Raw genomic sequence first — 19545 nt, forward strand, 5'->3', positions numbered from 1 at the left:
CCGGTTTGTTCGCCTTGCAGTCCAAGGGAGTCTTCTCCAGCACCAAAGTTCAAAAGCCTCAATTCTTTGACGCTCGGCCTTCCTTATGGTCCAACATTTGCAGCCATACATTGCAACTGGGAATACCATAGCCTTGACTAAATGCACTTTCGTTGGCAGGGTAATATCTCTGCTTTTTAGGATGCTGTCTAGATTTGCCATAGCTTTCCTCCCCAGGAGCAAGCGTCTTTTAATTTCTTTGCTGCAGTCCCCATCTGCAGTGATCTTGGAGCCCAGGAAAATAAAATCTGTCACTATCTAGATGAGAAATTAAGGATCTAGAAATTAAGGACTAGATGAGAAATTAATGATCAGCAAACAAGCCATCTTGTTTTCATGTCTTTCAAAACACCAAAACTGGATGGGGTAGAGATGCCAGTCTCCACGTGGGACCTGGGATCCCCTGAACTTATAGTTCATATCCAGACTAAAGACATCAGTTCCTCTTGAGAAATGGCTGCTTTTTAAAGGGTAGAGTTGTTAGCATCATACAATACTAAGGTCCTTCTCCACTCCAAATCCCACCCACTTCCAGCTCCACCCCCTAAGTCTCCAGGTATTTCTCAACCCACAGCTGGAACCCTAGTGAGGGAAGGGCTGTTTCAACACATTAAAAGGTGTGGAGGAGTGAATTTGAAGTATACTTTCCTGTACACTTGAGCAGGGTTTGGAGGAGACGTTTTTAGGATGGTTCTGTAAATTCCATCAGCTCATTAAGAATTTAGCTTGCAGTCTATACTGGCCTTGTTGTTGTCAGCCATTCAGTCATGTCTGACTCTTGGTGATCCCATGGCAAAGCTGTTGCCATGATCCCTGATCCCTGATCCCACGCTGCCTCCCTCGGCCATGCAATGTTCTGGCTGGTGTCCATCCTGTCTGGATCCAACCACCATGCCCTTTGTTGACCTGGCTTCCTTTTCCCACCAACTAATCCTACCATAATTGCTTTCCCCGTTGAGTTGGATCGCATGATATGGCCAAAGTAAGTGAGCCGAAGTTTCATGATTTTGCTTAGATTCTACAAAGTGTCAATACCGTTCCCAAAGTTTCAGCCTTTAAAATCCCATTATACCTTGATTTTGTATAGCTCCTTAAATTACTATCAAATATGCAATGTCATCTTCACAGAAAATGTTTTTCATTTTCTATGTGTTTAGAAGTAGAAGCAAAAATATCCCACTTTTCACTGCCCGAAGGAGTCTCAAAGTACCTTGCAATCACCTTCCCTTTCCTTCCCACAACAGACACCCTGTGAGGTAGATAAGGCTGGGACTGAACTGTTCTGTGAAAACAGCTTCTAAGAGGTCTGTGACTAGCCCAAGGTCACCCATCTGGCTGCATGTGGAGGAGGAGCAGGGAATTGAACCCAGCTTGCCAGATTGGAAGCTGCTGGTTTTAATCACTACACCATGCTGGTAATTTACAAATTTATCCCAACTTATCCAGTAAGTCTGTGCTTCAAACCAAAGTTCCAAATATTTAAGAACACTCACACAAGTTTATAAGAATCCGGGTGCCAATCTCTTTATATTATGCATTCATATCATTACCCTTTCATTTGTTTATTTGATTCATTTACATAGCCCCTCACTACCTCGCATTTCTCTGAGGCAGTACACAAATATAAAGCAATTCATTTGCAGTTGATAAAGCCCAAGGAATCACTAATAAAGTAGGTCTACTGAGAAAGATCTCATTTTAGTCTGTAGGTCTTAATCCCACGAGAACTGTCTTACAACCCCAGCCTATAGCAAGAAAATAGCAATGTCAATACGATTTCAAATTTCAAAAATAGCCGATAAAATCGGGGCAGTATAATTAAGCAAAGAAGATGTTTAGCAGCAGTGAAACGCAAGCAACAAAAGTGCAAAATGGAAGGGAAACGATACAAACCAAAACTAGAGCTAGCCACAAATATTATAAAAGAAAACTAGATGTTAAAAACCTGTGAGATGAAGAGTGATTTTACGAGGCATCTTAAGCTTTCCATAGCAAACATTTTCCTCCGTGTAAGCATAACTTATCAGTGTTGGCAGAGTTTGAATATGCAGAGAGAGCAAAGTACCAGAATACTTCAAGAACAACATCGTTCTAATCATAAAGAGAATCAACTATGGAGAGAGGGGGAGAAAAGAAGAAGAAGAAGAAGAAGAAGAAGAAGAAGAAGAAGAAGAAGAAGAAGAAGAAGAAGAAGAAGAAGAAGAAGAAGAGTTGGTTCTTATATGCCGCTTTTCTCTACCCAAGGGAGTCTCAAAGTGGCTTACAGTCACCTTCCCTTTCCTCTTCCCGCAGCAGACATCCTGTGAGGTTGGTGAGGCTGAGAGAGCCTTGATATTTTAACTTTTTGCAAACTGCCCCCAACCGACTATGCTGGTAGCTGCAGTCAAGAAATCCCAAAAATATTTAAGTTAAAGAAGTAAAAGTGTGTGCCTATTATTTCCTTCCTTCACTGATGAGGAAAAGAAATGTGTAGAGAAAGGTTTGTATGTATTTCCCCAAGCATCACTCTCTCGTGTAGGCTTTTGCAGCATTATTTCATTTTTCCTTTGATCTAAAGCTAGTAGCAATCCAGGAAGAGGGCGAGGAACCAGCCGGCAGATATTTCAAAACATGCTGTGCTTGAAGAGCTCCAGTGGCAGCAGTCAGTTTGGTTATCGTTCCACCTTCGCGGGACATTCACTGTGGAAGGTTTTCTACAGTGTGCCACTTGCTCTGACGAATGCCCACAGCTGTTCCAGACACCCCCACCGCGGATATGGTGAATCATTGACCGTTTATGCACTGGAAGTTTTATGCTGGACTGCAGGCTGGAGTTTTAGTTGTGGCAGGTTGCCCCACTTCTTCCTGCACCCAGACAGGGGAGCATTTGGCCCAGTACACCCCATCTGCCCCCAATTTGTATTCCTGCATGAGAGGTGGGGCAGTGAAGTTCCCAGTGCATAAATGGTCATGGTCTAAACCATTTTGGTTCTTTAAGTTTGCTATGCATCACAAGAATGACTTCAGGGAAGCATCACTCTGGGTTATTTTTATATATACCCACTCCGTATTGAATAGAACCCTACCCATTTAAGAGGAGAGAAATTTATTTTAGACATTTTAGCCCATCTTTCTCTAACAAAGACTTCTAATGAAGAATTCAGTGTGTTAGGCCAATGGTTTTAAGTTATATGCTAAAGAATTCTGGGCTCCCCTCGCTTTTCCAAGGTGACTGAGTGAGGATTTCAATAGTGACAAACCCGTTGCTCTGAATAAAGTTTCCGTCGTAACCACCGATCTTCCCTTCAGGTTCACAACTGCAAAGCAGCCTTTCAAGTAATGAAAGTGTTAGAGCCGTAGGTCAAGGAACATGCAGGCACTGGAATCATCCATCTCTTTATTGGTGATACTACATGATACAAGGTGATACCAAGACTTCACTGGAAATCCTACAGTGTATACAGTTGAAGTACAATAGATCATTCTCCAATGTGCAACAGGTTCTTTAGCAGCAGGTATCCTTCTAAATTTCTCTTCATCCAAATTTCTCCCTAAACTTTGGAGTTCTAAAGTGCTTGGTCTTTTTTTCTTCTTCATTTTTTGTCTGGGATTGATTATTAGAAATCTCTCTCTTTCTCTCTCTCTTTCTCTCTGAATTCAGTACAGTGCTGTGCCTTTGCAGGTCACCATAGCTTTCAATTCTGCTAGTACCTTTGCAACATCATGTCTCTTTAGAGTTGCTGTGTCAATACTTCCCTCTTAACCTCATCCCAGCTGTGCTACACAAAAAAAGCTGCTGTGATCTAGTAGGAAAAATAAGATGTGGTAAGCACAGGGTTTCATCCCACATCATCCTGCAAGATGCTTGGATTCAGACAAAGATTTGCTCTTCCCTCCACTTCTTACAACAATGAGAAAGAAAACCAACCCAAACATCGTATGAAAACAAACTTCATAACTCACCTGGTTCTACAGCTCCCAATGATGATGAGGTCCCCTGAAATTTTGTCACCATAGCCTTCTCAGCAACCTTGCACTGAGCATGGTTTGGAACCAGCTAGCCTTATCATCAGACATTCCTGCCCAATTCCCTTCTTTAACACAGACACCCACCCCAATTTCACATATGTTTGTCCATGCAGATACCACCTTCCCCAGCATAGTGTTGGTGGTGGTCACAAAGGGCATCTCGTTCCTTTCTTAGAAGCTGAAAAACTGTCTGGATCCAACTCTATGCATACAAGAATGGGAAACACAGAAGCTTCATCCTAGCAACCACTTGTGAGTGCAACAGCATAGGGCTAGAGATGGTGCCGATTTTTTGTGAATGTAATCCCCTTTTGAAAATTCCCGTTTCTATTATGGGTTAGGAATGCTGCAGATTTCACTGTGATCACATTCAAATGCGGAATGTGCCATGGTCTCAATCAGATGCGAGCCAATCACTCTGTTGAGGCTAAGCAGCCATGAAATCTGGCAAACTATTTCGCACTAGGTTTTCCTCAAACTGAATGTCTGGTCGCTAACAGTGTCCTAAGGCTTTTCTGTTATATCAAGTTATACAACTTGGATAAGGTGACCAGATTGTCTCACTTTTGGAGGGACATCTGGGGGTACCTGGCAAATTGCACTTAAGTTGAAATTAAAATCTATATCTATATCTATATCTATATCTATATCTATATCTATATCTATATCTATATCTATATCTATATCTATATCTATATCTATATATTACAATACTATTTTTGCATTCTATGCGTTCTATGAAACTTTGTTGCTCCATATAGACCAAATTTTAATCAAGAACCCCCCCGTTCAATGGTCTTCCGCTTTATCAATGTTAAAATCTGGTCACCTTAAACTTGGATAGCCCAGGCAAGCCAAATCCCACCAGATCTCAGAAGCTAAGCAGGGTTGACCTGGCAAGCCCTTGGAAGGGTGACCTCCAAGGAAAGTAAAGGTCATGATGTGGAGACAGGCAATGGCTAACCACTTCCAAACATCTCTTGTCTGGTAGCCAGAAAATCTTAGGATCTCCTGGCTATATTACACACCGGTAATAAACAAATGGGGGTCAAGACTTCTGGTCAGTTATTAGGGCTAGAATTCCTAAGAAGACCTATTGAGATCAATAGCACATTTGAGGAATGTATTGACCCTGCAAAAAAAGAAAGAAAGACATTTGTTGGAAGATGATGGAAAAAGGAAAGTTCAAAACAGGGAGTTACCGGAGACCCATCTTATCTAGCCACTGCATCAGCTTTGCATAAGACCTGAACATGTTATGTCTGGTTACGTTGCCTTCGGTTTACTATGCAGTCATTTATTGGCTCTTATGCCATTTGTTAACTTTGTATAAAATCTGGAGAGGTGTGTAAAGCTGCCTGTTCAATTTGTATTAATTTGAATAATAGACATTCTTGCAGATGTTATGACATTGCATTGAAGAATATTATTTTCTTATTATCCTTGGTTTTGCATTATATAAGGTAATTTAATCCTTCCTTGGATGTATATAAAAGATTTTAAAAATTTTTAAAAAGTTGACATGTGGGTAACTATCACTGTATTACTAAATCCCACAGTGTTTTTTCTTACATTACATTACATCCCATATGATAAATAATAAATAAATTTATAAAAGGTGACATTACAATGCTTGTCCTGATATCATGTGAAATACTGTCCTTTTGTCTTGCCCTTCAAGATGATAGCATGAAGCTCCTCCCTATGAGTAGATGTCGAAGGTGGTTATCTTAAATGGAAAGGTGGAGTGCTTACCTCTAAGTACCTCTACCAATATGAAGGCACTTCAGCAGATTGAAACACTTTTTTATCCCTCATTGTGTTTATTTACATCACTGGGGGTATGTAGACAACCAAAACACTCAGGGTGAAAAGTGGGTAATGAAAGAAAAGCGGGTAATGAAAGAACCTAAAGCTCATTAAATGCAACAAAGGTAAAAGGTATGAACACATTCCAGTCTCCATTTCTTTCTGCAGTTTCCAGAACAAATGTTGAACAGAATTTTCTCATATTTCATTTTCCGAAAACAATGGGATGCTTTAAAAAAAAACAAAACCTTTTTACAGCTTCTTCTCAGCGGGTTGCAGGGGAGTTTATTGCATTAGTGTTTGGAAGCGACTTTTTTCACCTACAAGGCATCAGAAATTATGCAAACAATTACACAGGGCAAATTATCATTATTAATTTTACTTCTTCCATCCTGCCTGCGCACAAGCTAAATCTGCTCTAGATGGCCAGGAGCGACTAGCCAGCTGACTTAATTTGATCTCTTTCTGCTTGGCTGTGAGATGTCCTGAGAGCACCTTGTGCGGAAACCATTGGATCCACATTCAATTCCAGCCATCAGTGGAAATAAATAAACTCACTTGGCAACAAACAGTCATTACTATTCATGGCTATTACTTAACATTCACATTCCCAACTTAATAAGTGACATGAAAATCATACTCCATTCCATGTGTACAATTAATTCTGACAGTGCATAATCATTGCAAATACTCTAAAGGTTTGCTCAGTTTTCTTATCCTTAAATTTAATAGCATTTCTTATCCGCTAACCAATCCATTTATCTGTGGGGAAACCTTTTATTTAGATGGTAAATTCATAATCATATTTTTTTTAGCATGATGAAATCTGCTAGATGTTCTACCATGATATGGGAGAATGGTTAGGGGGATGTTTCAGTGCTTATTGGACTGCATGCTCAACTGGTGTCCTGTTTCCTGGCTGGCCAAAAGAGAAGTACAGAGTCACCAGGCTATGGGCACATTTCCAAGGGAGAAATATCAGGACAGGAAGAGATATGGTCAAGGCAGCATCATGACCTCTCGGCACTGGGTTCAAGTGGGAAATTCTAACATGTCCACATTGGACCAGGGTAATTGGAAATACTTTCAGTCACGACTGCTAATCTGAGCCTAGAATATTTTAGCATTAATTTTAATGTGACAGGATCCATTTGATTGATTTCCAGAAAAGGCTTAGACAGTGTGAGGCTCAACGGAAGGAAAAACACATTTATTTCCATTTGTTTCCAAAAAGCATCACATCATTGTTCGCATATGCCAGACCCTACTCTTTCTGTTTTCTTCTGGTAACAAGTTTTTTTGATTTTGTTTTTTACTTTACAGATGGCCTCGAGCTTGTTTTGAGTTATGAGATTGGCAGGGAAAAGCCGGTCTCATTGCCAAGATGGAAGGAGAGTGGGAAAGGTCGACAAAATGGAGGTCTGAGGAGAACTATCGAGATGCCAGAGATTGAATCAAGACTGTTATATGTACTACTGAGACGTGGCTACTCCACAAATGCGTAGTTGACTCTATTTTGTCACTGAATTATGTGTGTGAATAAAATTCTGGCAACCCCAGAGAGAGGTTTTCAAGGCAAGAAAGAAGCAGAGGTGGTTTCTCATTGCTTTCATCTGCAGTGCCCCCCCCCGCCATGGTGGTCTGCTTAGCTTCTGAGATATGGTGAGACTAGGTTATAGAAGAAGAAGAAGAGTTGGTTCTTATATGCCGCTTTTATCTACCCGAAGGAGTCTCAAAGCGGCTTACAGTCACCCTCCCTTTCCTCTCCCCACAACAGACACCCTGTGAGGGAGGTGAGGCTGAGAGAGCCCCGATATTACTGCTCGGTCAGAACAGCTTTATCAGTGCTGTGGCGAGCCCAAGGTCACCCAGCTGGCTGCATGTGGGGGAGTGCAGAACTGAATCCGGCTCGCCAGATTAGAAGTCCACACTCCAAACAACTACAACACCTTTCACTTAATTGCTCCCCTTTTACAAGAGTAAATAGTTAATTCAATGGTATAACTTTTCTCAAATATTTGCAGCTTCTTTAAAGGCTTGCTATATGGAACTGGCTCCCATGGGATCAGTGAAGTACAATGGGCAGCATTTGGCTATTTATCTTGAATACATATCATTCTTATTTAATTGGGATGGCCTCCATCTCCATCTTCTACTTCCATTTCATTAAAGGCATACGGGAAATGAGAAATCTTATGAAATGTAACTTTTTAATGGATGTTGATAAAGTTTCAAAGGAAAGCCCAGTCTTTAAAAAAATAATAATAATTAAAAAATGGATCTGACAAACAAATGCCAGAATGAAATCTCTTTGCAAGTAAACAACTACAACTAAATAAAGACACTTTATTACATTTAAATGTCTCTTTTTCATTAGGACTTGGAGTCCTTGCCAGTCAAAGATTAGAAAAGTCTGGGAGAAGAATTTCCCCTCCTCCTGGTTTAATTTTTAAATGTCAGATTGCCAAACTAGCTTTTCCTTTCAGCCAAGGGCTTGGAAATGGATTGATTTTGGCACTGTCTCCGAGGGTAGTGCTTCCTCCTTAATTTTATTCATTTCCTTTGATTTTATCCCACCCAGAAAAAGTTATATGTAACATTAGTAATAGAGGAAGTTGAGAAGTAATCAGAGCATAGAATATTATTTAAACGTTATTCCGATCTTCAAAAAAGGGAGGAAGGATGACCCGGGAAACTACAGACCAGTGAGTCTGACCTCTGTTGTGGGGAAGATAATGGAGCAGATATTAAAGGGAGCGATCTGCAAACATCTGGAGGACAATTTGGTGATCCAAGGAAGTCAGCATGGATTTGTCTCCAACAGGTCCTGCCAGACCAACCTAGTTTCCTTTTTTGACCAAGTAACAGGTTTGCTGGATCGGGGAAATTTGGTTGATGTCATTTACTTGGATTTTTGTAAAGCTTTTGACAAGGTTCCCCATGATGTTCTGATGGATAAGTTGAAGGACTGCAATCTGGATTTTCAGATCGTTAGGTGGATAGGGAATTGGTTAGAGAACCGCACTCAAAGAGTTGTTGTCAATGGTGTTTCATCAGACTGGAGAGAGGTGAGTAGCGGGGTACCTCAGGGTTCGGTGCTCGGCCCGGTACTTTTTAACATATTTATTAATGATCTAGATGAGGGGGTGGAGGGACTACTCATCAAGTTTGCAGATGACACCAAATTGGGAGGACTGGCAAATACTCCGGAAGATAGAGACAGAGTTCAACGAGATCTGAACACAATGGAAAAATGGGCAAATGAGAACAAGATGCAATTTAATAAAGATAAGTGTAAAGTTCTGCATCTGGGTCAGAAAAATGAAAAGCATGCCTACTGGATGGGGGATACGCTTCTAGGTAGCACTGTGTGTGAACGAGACCTTGGGGTACTTGTGGATTGTAAACTAAACATGAGAAGGCAGTGTGATGCAGCGGTAAAAAAGGCAAATGCCATTTTGGGCTGTATCAACAGAGGCATCACATCAAAATCACAAGATGTCATAGTCCCATTGTATACAGCACTGGTCAGACCACACCTGGAGTACTGTGTGCAGTTCTGGAGGCCTCACTTCAAGAAGGACATCGATAAAATTGAAAGGGTACAGAGGAGAGCGACGAAGATGATCTGGGGCCAAGGGACCAAGCCCTATGAAGATAGGTTGAGGGACTTGGGAATGTTCAGCCAGGAGAAAAGGAGGTTGAGAGGGGACATGATAGCCCTCTTTAAGTATTTGAAAGGTTGTCACTTGGAGGAGGGCAGGATGCTGTTTCTGCTGGCTGCAGAGGAAAGGACACGCAGTAATGGGTTTAAACTTCAAGTACAACGATATAGGCTAGATATCAGGAAAAAGTTTTTCTCAGTCAGAGTCGTTCAGCAGTGGAATAGGCTGCCTAAGGAGGTGGTGAGCGCCCCCTCACTGGAAGTCTTCAAGCAAAGGTTGGATACACACTTTTCTTGGATGCTTTAGGATGCTTAGGGCTAATCCTGCGTTGAGCAGGGGGTTGGACTAGATGGCCTGTATGGCCCCTTCCAACTCTATGATTCTATGATTCTATGATTCTAGAATCATAGAGTTGGAAGAGGCCACACAGGCCATCTAGTCCAACCCCCTGCTCCATCCAAGATCAGCCTTAAAGCATCCAGGATAAGTAGCTGTCCAGCTGCTGCTTGAAGACTGCCAGTGAGGTGGAGCTCACCCCCTCCTTAGGTAGCCGATTCCACTGCTGATCTATTCTGACTGCGAAATCAGTTTTCCTGATACCTAGTCAGTACTAAGAGCCTCTTGTGGCTCAGAGTGGTAAGGCAGCTGTCTGAAAGCTTTGCCCATGAGGCTGGGAGTTCAATCCCAGCAGCCGGCTCAAGGTTGACTCAATCTTCCATCCTTCCGAGGTCGGTAAAATGAGTACCCAGCTTGCTTGCCAGTTGAGTAAACGGTACACCAGTTGAGTAAACGGTAATGACTGGTGAAGGCACTGGCAAACCACCCCGTATTGAGTCTGCCATGAAAACACTAGAGGACGTCACCCCAAGGGTCAGACATGACCTGGTGCTTGCACAGGGGATACCTTTACCTTTATACTTCCCGGCCAGATTCTGCATGATCACAGCACTTCTGGGGTTTCTTGAAGCCTAAGGAATGTTTCAGGGGGTTCTCAATAGTATAAAAAAGTTGAGAAAGGCTGGTCTAAGTACCTCCTTCAAATGTAGATTCCATGCAAAATGTACGTACCTTGATCTCATTACACAGGGGATACCTTTACCTTTACCTTTTTTAGTCAGTACTATTCTACCTAGCCAGTATTGCAGGTGCCATTGTCTGTTGCCAACAGGAACTGTTCCTTGTCCTTCTCCAACAACCATTCAAATACTTAAAGACAGCCATCATGTCCCCTCTCCACCCCCTCTTCTCCAGGCTGAACATTCCCAAGTTTCTCTAGATTAGAGCCCACCACTCTTAACCAACAGACCATTGGGGGGGGGGGTTATGGGAGGGGGAGAAGCAAGTGGGCACTGAGGAGATCCACCACTGATACCACAATAAGGGGGAAAAAATAAGTTATTGGTCAGCCAAATCAGCCCCCACCACTGCTGCTGTGGGGGAGAGCAACAGGCAGGTGACCGGGAGAGTGAGGGGAGGGGCAGAAAGAGAGAGTGATGGTGTGCATGGGCAAGGGGGGGTAGAGGAATAGAGTCATGGGTAGGGGCAGAAAGAGACTGAAAGAGTGGCAAAGCAGGGAGATAGAGAGTGATGCAGTGGGGTTCACAGGGAGAGAAAATGGCAGGCATGAGGAAGAGAAAGAGTAAGGAAAGGAATGGTGAGAGGGGGAAAGAATGAGTGACTGAGAGAAGTAGGGGAGAGGAGAGAAAGCAGTGGTGGGGAGAATGGGAGAGCTGCAGCTGCAGATTACTTGTGGATGCACGGTTATAATATCTGCTGTTTTGGAGCTGCGGTGACCTCCGACAAAGGGTTCCCGTTATGTCATTTGCAGCCCAAACGTCCTGGAAACTGTGGCAGCTGTTTCATAAAAAAGGAATTCTTTAAACCAAACAATTCCCCTTCCTGTCAACCGAGTCAGCTCAACAGCTCAGCTCTTTAAGTCACCTGGGAAGATTTGGTCCCCGGTCTGTCAGCTTAAATGACACCTGCCACAAGGATGCAAATATAACAGAAAGCTGGGAAACCGAGACGCAAAATAATGCCACCTGCGATCAAACTCCCGTTTAGGTGATTTGAAACAATCAGGGTTTCTCAAATCCACAAATGTTTGCCTGCACCGTTTTTAGGAACCTGGGGAAGAGTTGTTTCATTTATTTTGAAGACGAGCAGCTCACAGCATAGGAAATTATCAGACAGAAATGTTGTCAGTCTGATACCTCTACTACCTTGCCTATGTCGTTCTATTATATTTTTGTCTCCCCTCCCTGCCAAGATGTCAGGGCAGTAAATGTCATTCTCTCCTCTTTCCTCTGAGAAGCTCTGGATGGCCCTTCTAGCTTTCTCCTGCTTCCTTTCATCTCCACAATGGCCCTACAAGGAAGATAAGATTGAGGAGAAGAAACCAATCCGAGGTCACACAGTTAGCTCCATGGCAGCTCTCCAATGCGTCTCCCACAATAGATCAAGATGGGCAGCCAGGTTGGCCTGTCCGCAGCAAGTAGAAAAGAGAGCGTCCACTAGCACTTTAAAGTCTTGCAAAGTTTATGGCGGGGTATGAGTTTCCCTGCCACAACTTTTGTTAGTCTTCAAGGTGCTACTGGACTCTTGTACTTCTCTCTTGTACATAGTAGTGGGGCTAAACTGGAGAGCCAGTTTGGTGTAGTGGTTAGGAGTGCGGACTTCTAATCTGGCATGCCAGGTTCGATTCTGTGCTCCCCCACATGCAACCAGCTGGGTGCCCTTGGGCTCGCCACGGCACTGATAAAACTGTTCTGACCAGGCAAAGATATCAGGGCTCTCTCAGCCTCAACAGGGTGTCTGTTGTGGGGAGAGGAATGGGAAGGCGACTGTAAGCCGCTTTGAGCCTCCTTCGGGTAGGGAAAAGCGGCATATAAGAACCAATTCTTCTTCTTCTTCTTCTTCTTCTTCTTCTTCTTCTTCTTCTTCTTCTTCTTCTTCTTCTTCTTCTTCTTCTTCTTCTTCTTCTCTTCTGTTGCGCAATAGCCACTGTCACTTTATACACAGTAGACCTGTTCACAGGTTTTGGTGACTGCACCTATAATCCGTGTAGCGTGAACATGTATTTTAAATTGTTTTAAATGTATGTGTTGAGTAATTCTCATGTTACATTCAACACATGTTCAGCTGAATGTGTAATTGAAACAGCAACCTCTACCCAGGCACTGGTCTCTGGTTTCATTTGTAAAAAGAATACATGTTGTCTCTTTCTTACAAGAGAGCAATGCATGTGCATGCATGATATATGTGCATTCAGTGTTAACACGTCAACAGAGCTAGTGGCTTTTTGCTTTCCTTTGGATGAGAAAGGGAGTAAATACAAGTGAGTAGTACTGTCGTTATAATATTTGTTTTATTTACAAATGTACACAGAAAGCACTGTGAGCACAAATGTAAATAGGCAGACATGGTCTAAAATTGTCCTCAGAGCCATCTTAACAAGCTGCCAATATTAGCAACTGTTCTTTGCAAACTAGGCTGTTATGGATGGAGCATGGCTTAGTGGCTTAGCATGCAGAAGACCTCAAGTTCAATTCTTGGGATATCCAGAGAGAAGGATCAGGTAGGAGGCAATGTGAAAGACTTCTACCTGAGGCTCTAGAGAGCTGATGACTGGGTAGAAAACAGTGATTTTGATTGACCAATTATCTGCTTCAATTGTCTGTTGTTACCCAAACAGGAGGTCTTTCTAATTTAGTGGGGAATTTAGTGGGGAATTTAACTTAAGGAGATATAGTTGGGGGGGGGTAACTCAAGATCTCCAATGTCTACAGGGATGTTCCTTTAGAACGATTATGCACAGGCCAGGAAAGGTGGGCTGGCAGCTACAGAGTAGTGGGGCTAATCCCCACTTACACATGATGCTAGCACAGTTCAGGCCCCCTTCCAGCCCTGGTCCATGTTAGGGCTTCTGATGGCCTGCAGCAAGGGAATGTGGATTCTTCTGTGTTCCCTGTCTTGCCATGGTGGCCAGCAGAGTCCCAGCCGGGGCAGATCCCCCATCTACATTGTCCCTACAGGGACACAAAGTGCCCTGTTTGGCTTTGCAGTGTGGTGGAGCCTAACAAGGCATTTGTATGCCCCCACAGTGGGATAGTGGCATGCTACTATCGTACCATTATGTGGTAGGACCCCCATGCCCCCAGCCTTCCCTGCACAGCAGACCCTTCCCATCCTGGAGTTACATGTGTGCATGCACAACTCTAGGGTGCACCATGTGGTTAGAGAACCGCACTCAAAGAGTTGTTGTCAATGGTGTTTCATCAGACTGGAGAGAGGTGAGTAGCGGGGTACCTCAGGGCTCGGTGCTCGGCCTGGTACTTTTTAACATATTTATTAATGATCTAGATGAGGGAGTGGAGGGACTACTCATCAAGTTTGCAGATGACACCAAATTGGGAGGACTGGCAAATACTCCGGAAGATAGAGACAGAGTTCAACGAGATCTGAACACAATGGAAAAATGGGCAAATGAGAACAAGATGCAATTTAATAAAGATAAGTGTAAAGTTCTGCATCTGGGTCAGAAAAATGAAAAGCATGCCTACTGGATGGGGGATACGCTTCTAGGTAGCACTGTGTGTGAACGAGACCTTGGGGTACTTGTGGATTGTAAACTAAACATGAGCAGGCAGTGTGATGCAGCGGTAAAAAAGGCAAATGCCATTTTGGGCTGTATCAACAGAGGCATCACATCAAAATCACAAGATGTCATAGTCCCATTGTATACGGCACTGGTCAGACCACACCTGGAGTACTGTGTGCAGTTCTGGAGGCCTCACTTCAAGAAGGACGTAGATAAAATTGAAAGGGTACAGAGGAGAGCGACGAAGATGATCTGGGGCCAAGGGACCAAGCCCTATGAAGATAGGTTGAGGGACTTGGGAATGTTCAGCCTGGAGAAAAGGAGGTTGAGAGGGGACATGATAGCCCTCTTTAAGTATTTGAAAGGTTGTCACTTGGAAGAGGGCAGGATGCTGTTTCTGCTGGCTGCAGAGGAGAGGACACGCAGTAATGGGTTTAAACTTCAAGTACAACGATATAGGCTAGATATCAGGAAAAAGTTTTTCACAGTCAGAGTAGTTCAGCAGTGGAATAGGCTGCCTAAGGAGGTGGTGAGCTCCCCCTCACTGGAAGTCTTCAAGCAAAGGTTGGATACACACTTTTCTTGGATGCTTTAGGATGCTTAGGGCTAATCCTGCATTGAGCAGGGGGTTGGACTAGATGGCCTGTATGGCCCCTTCCAACTCTATGATTCTATGTGCACTGGGGGATTTCTTCCCCCGTACATACACAGGATGTGGCAGGGCATGCTTCCCAACTGCTAAGAATTGATGGCGGCATGACATGGTCACCACCATGCATATTCTGTCTCAGAGAAATATGGAATAAAACATATAAAACTGGAATTCTGTCACGAAGGGGAGTTAAAGGGACTGAAGAACACACAAAATCACAGAAAAACGCACAAACAAAGCAGGCTAAAAAAATAACAGGGAAAAAGGGAGAGGGAATTTGGGGAGAGGGAATATTTACTGATCATGATGAGAAGATATGGCTGTGGATTCAGAAGCTAAACAACTAGCATTACATGGAGAGAAAAAGAATTAGAACCTAAATGCAAGTAGGGGTTTGACAGTACTCCGAGAGGACCCTTGATGGGTTCCCAGGAAATAGACAATGGCAATAAATGTTAAATCTGAATTCACTTATAAACAAAGAATAGTTCTTGATGACCCCCTTGAGTACTAGACAGGAAGCTATTAAGTTTGGGAAGGGTATTAGAAATTGTTAATTCAAGTGGATGGGTGTGAGGGAAGCATAATAAGATAATTGGCAAATTTATATGGTGGTTCCTGAGAAACCAATTGTCCAAAATCTGTGCATCTCCTTTGGGTGTGAAGTCAGGTAGTAAGTCACCCTCTTACTCTCACATGATCTAAACTATACGTCGAGGTGTTTCCTGGAATCTAGCATCCATGTGGTATTCATGCTAGGAACAAACAGTGCATTTTACACTTCAGAAATGGCTGACAGCTATATTGATGTTATCTGAGCCTGTATAGCAAATAATATTTTACCATGATATTAAAGGAAGGGTATTTAAGGATGTCTGTCTATAAATTGACCCTCACTGAGAGGAAGGCTCTGCCTGCTAACATCATTATCAGGCCCCTTCATGTGCTAGACCAGGGGTAGTCAAATTGCGGCCCACCAGATGTCCATGGACTACAATTCCCAGGAGCCCCTGCCAGCGAATGCTGGCAGGGGCTCCTGGGAATTGTAGTCCATGGACATCTGGAGGGCCGCAGTTTGACTACCCCTGTGCTAGACTGTAAGGATTGTGAATATGAAACTGGCGGGTTGGTGGGTAATTGTCTGGCATCTCCCTGAATTCATTGAACCCTGACCGGGATGGCCCAGTCTAACACAATGTTGCCAGATTTCAGAAGCAGAGTTTACCCTGGTTATCACTTGGATGGGAGAACACTAAACAAGTCCAGGGCGGCTAAATAGAGACAGACAATGGCAAGCCTCCTCAGTTCATCTCTTGGCTTGAAAACCCTACAAAGTCACCATGAGTCGACTGCAACTAAGTTTATTTGAATTTGGAAAGGGAACAAATCTGGTTGCATACACCAAACATCTTAAAGTTTATATTAGCCACTTTTAATGTTTTAATACAATACCTTTATTGGCATAAAGCAGATTAGCAGGATAAACAAAGTTAGTCAAGATACGTCAGACAGTTTAAATTTAAAAACTGAGGACAGAAATTCAGCCATAATAAAGGTAACGTCGGCATCCTTATCACTCAGTAAAAATTGGCAAATCAGGTCTCTTGAATGGTTTCTCCGTTTTGGTATTAGGGGTATAATATGCATTCTCTGTTCAGTGAACAAGGGACAGTCCAGTAAAATGTGCTTTTAATGTATATTTGCATCACAAGGGATGTGTTTAAAGTTGACACCAAAAGAAGGGGTTCCCACCAAAAGAAGGTATGTGCTTTAACCTGACTCTTCCTTTGAGGACCATACAACCGATTGTCCTCTTACACCTCATGAGGAAAGCTTGTCAGTCCCTCTGGAGCTTGGCAGTTACTGCTGGTGCCTCTTCCAGAAGTGTATACCAGTTCAGGTTTACTGATATGAATCATAATAGTCTCAAGGGATTTTTTTAAAAATGAAAGAATGGGTGAAGACGGCCTATCACAGCAGTTCTTCCTCTTGATGTAGGCCTGAGGAATTACCAGAATGTCCAGCCTTGAGGGAGGGAGGGAGAGAGACCCTTGTGTGTCAGCTACAATGTCCCATTTAGCAAATGTGGCTCTTCAAACCAGTGTGTGCTGATATTTCCCAATGTCACTGCAATAATAATGTTTATTAAATAGTCCCAGACAGGAAATTTACCCTGCCTGTTTCACTGATGACAAACACCAAGGATACGAGGGACAAGACATGCCTCATATCTCCACAAGGCATTGTGACAGGGTTGTTTGTTTGTTTCATTTTTTGTTTTACATTTAATAATGTGGTGAGTGATGGTGAGAGAGCTGGCAGCAAGGGGGAACCTGCAGGAAACCGAAAAGAGACCACAAACGTGTTGGACATCTTAGCGTAAACACCTCCAGGTTTTGGGTTTTGGTTTTTTGAAATCACACATTGAACAGGTTATCAAATGCCCAGCAATGTGGATTGTAACTCCTGAACTCTTGGACAGGCCAAACCACCAGCGACTGACTGTCTTTAGCGTAGAAATGCCAAGCTCTAGCTGACAAACTGGGCCAGGCTGTCGATTCTAAAGGTTGCCTAGCAACCGACAGTTCTACAGCATCTCTTGGGCTAAGGTCAGTCCTACAGTAGTCAAAGAAACCACCTGCTATATAACACTGATAGGAGGGGATTTCAAGGTATAATTTAACGAATATAAATTTAGTATGCCTAGAGCTTGACATTGCTCCTGTGCACCAACTGTCACTATTGACAAGGAACAATTCCCTGGAATCTGTTAAGAAGCCCTGTATGTGCATGTACAGTGTTCCCCCCATCCCTGGCTCTGGGATGTAACAGAGGAAGACTCTGCTTCAGCAGTGGAATAGGCTGCCTAAGGAGGTGGTGAGCTCCCCCTCACTGGCAGTCTTCAAGCAAAGGTTAGATGGACACGTTTCTTGGATGCTTTATGATGCTTTGGGCTGATCCTGTGTTGAGCAGGGGGTTGGACTAGATGGCCTGTATGGCCCCTTCAAATTCTACGATTCTATGATTCTATGCTTGCCAAGTGCCCATGTGCCATAGCTAGCAACACGCTAAATACACCATTCTAGATTCCAGTATCCATTTTTAAACCCCACTTAGGTGCAGTGTCAGGCCAGTGAGTTGGAGGCTGTTCCACTGATGGGATGTAGAATGGGAATGGCAACAATCCTTACCCTTTGCATGAAATTCTAGCTATCCAAAGGCCTTTGGATCACAGTACTTATTGAAATAAAGGGTACCAAATGAGACCATGGTATGGCTAAGGACCCCTTGTCAGGTAGGCTGGGATCCTGGGTTACAGGTGAAGAAAGCTCCTGATTTTTTAAATTGAAATTCATCATGTCATGCTGAGCAGCCTTATGCCTGCCTAGCAGCCGTTAGTGATAAAAGGCCAGGTTGTGGCTTGGTAATAGGTAACAAATTTGTGTTGCAATTGGTTTTGCTCTTGTATAATCCATGAACTAGATCTTCTCCATGGCCAGAACGAAGGGGTATGTGTATTCCAGGGTTATGGTTGTATAGGTAAAATGACCTACTTGCCAAGAGCAGAGTAACTTGCTATGGATTCTTTCTTTGTTCTCAAAGAGTTGGAAGTATCTGTTATTTAACTGGTATGAAGAAGAAGTTTGGTTTTTATACCCCGCTTTTCACTGTCAGAAGGTGTCTCAAAGAAGCTTACAGTCACCTTCCCTTCCTTTCCCCCCTAAAGGCACCCTGTAAGGAAGGTGGGCCTGAGAGAGCTCTGAGAACTGTGATTAGCCCAGAGACACCCATCTGGCTGCTTGTGGAAGAGTGGGAAATCAAATCTGGTTCTCCAGATTAGAGGTCACTGCTCTTAACCACTATGCCACATTATCATCTATTGCATGGCTTTTTTTTTTTTTTTGCACCAAAATAGCTCATAATCACATGAACTGATCGCAAGATTTGTTAACTTCACGGACAGACATCAAAATGACACAGAGACTTCTAGATTGTAAGTCACAACTTAAAATATTCCAATTGTATTTTTCTTCTTTTTGTTATCTGCCTTTTAACAAGTGGAGGTGGCAGATTGGGGACAGCAAGGAAACAGTCTTCTTGTACAGACGAACAAATCCGCATTGTTTGTATTGGAGAGGCTGCAAATTTTGTCGCAACTATGCTCCAAAGTCAAACTTAACTGTATTCAACTGTGTTGAGGAGACATCATATGATCAATGGGACTGTTTGGCAAGCATTCAAGTCACTTAGTGCCAAACCAAGCAGATCTGCACTGGGGTTTTGCAAAACGGGAGGCGTATAAAAATGCTGCTGATCCAAACAGATCGGCAGCCCTTGATATTGCTAAGGGCTGCTGAGACAAAACCTGAACCGAAGGATGTTTTAAAACAGCATTTATGACCAATTAATATGATTGGTGACTCATTAAAGTGTCTAAAAACTGCTTGCCTTCTGAAGCAAGGTGGGTGGGAAGCAGAGTTATGTGAGAGGATACACATGTACAGAAAGCTGGTGATGCTGCCCTGTATTGTTAGGAAGTAATGCATTAAAGAAACCTGCCAAAACACCTGTGAAAGGGTCAATGAACAGTCCAGCAAAAAAATGGCTCTCTGATCATAACCTGTGAACAGGACATGACCTGAATTGCTGGTTGATCCAATATCCTCCATTTGAACATGTTGAACATTCCTCCCTTTGATCAACACTAACAAGCAGGACATCATCTGAACCAGCAGGTAACTGACCCATCACCGTTTGAGTTTGTGTTGAGA

This window comes from Paroedura picta, chromosome 9 (genome assembly GCF_049243985.1).
Source record: "Paroedura picta isolate Pp20150507F chromosome 9, Ppicta_v3.0, whole genome shotgun sequence".
Classification (NCBI taxonomy): domain Eukaryota; kingdom Metazoa; phylum Chordata; class Lepidosauria; order Squamata; family Gekkonidae; genus Paroedura; species Paroedura picta.